At 43.4% G+C, this 914-nt stretch overlaps 1 non-coding gene across 1 annotated transcript; it reads left to right on the top strand.

Moving 5' to 3' along the window:
* The first annotated feature begins 258 nt into the window (after positions 1 to 258).
* Positions 259 to 366, top strand: LOC130953413 (small nucleolar RNA R71). Its single transcript, XR_009075584.1, has one exon. It is a non-coding gene; the product is annotated as a small nucleolar RNA R71 (small nucleolar RNA).
* Positions 367 to 914: the final 548 nt, after the last annotated feature.

Below are 914 nucleotides of genomic sequence, written 5' to 3'. Positions count from 1 at the left end.
AGTCAATATCTTGTTCTGAGCCAGTATGGCATTCAGAGCATCAATCTCAAGAACTCCTTTCTTCTGACTTGTCCCATTGTTCACAGGATTCCTTTCAGAAGTGTACATGAATTGGTTATTTGCAACCATTTCAATGAGCTCTTGAGCTTCTGTAGGCGTCTTCTTCAGGTGAAGAGATCCTCCAGCAGAGCTATCCAGAGACATCTTGGATAGTTCAGAGAGACCATCATAGAAAATACCTATGATGCTCCATTCAGAAAGCATGTCTGAAGGACATTTTCTGATTAATTGTTTGTATCTTTCCCAAGCTTCATAGAGGGACTCCCCATCCTTCTGTCTGAAGGTTTGGACTTCCACTCTAAGCTTACTCAATTTTTGAGGTGGAAAGAACTTTGCCAAGAAGGCATTGACTAGCTTTTCCCAAGAGTCCAGGCTTTCTTTAGGTTGAGAGTCCAACCATATTCTAGCTCTGTCTCTTACAGCAAAAGGGAATAGCATCAGTCTGTAGACCTCAGGGTCAACCCCATTAGTCTTGACTGTGTCACAGATTTGCAAGAATTCAGCTAAGAACTGATGAGGATCTTCCAATGGAAGTCCATGGAACTTGCAATTCTGTTGCATTAGAGAAACTAATTGAGGCTTAAGCTCAAAGTTGTTTGCTCCAATGGCAGGGATAGAGATGCTTCTCCCATAGAAGTCGGGAGTAGGTGCAGTAAAGTCACCCAGCACCTTCCTTGCATTGTTGGCATTGTTGTTGTTTTCGGCTGCCATGAGTTCTTCTTCTTTGAAGAATTCGGTCAGGTCCTCAACAGAGAGTTGTGCCTTAGCTTCTCTTAGCTTCCGCTTCAAGGTCCTTTCAGGTTCAGGGTCAGCTTCAACAAGAATGCCTTTGTCTCTGCTCCTGCTCATATGAA

This window comes from Arachis stenosperma, chromosome 9 (assembly GCF_014773155.1).
Source record: "Arachis stenosperma cultivar V10309 chromosome 9, arast.V10309.gnm1.PFL2, whole genome shotgun sequence".
NCBI lineage: Eukaryota > Viridiplantae > Streptophyta > Magnoliopsida > Fabales > Fabaceae > Arachis > Arachis stenosperma.
The sequence above is the reverse complement of the archived record's forward strand: the minus strand, read 5'-3'. Positions and strand labels throughout refer to the sequence as shown.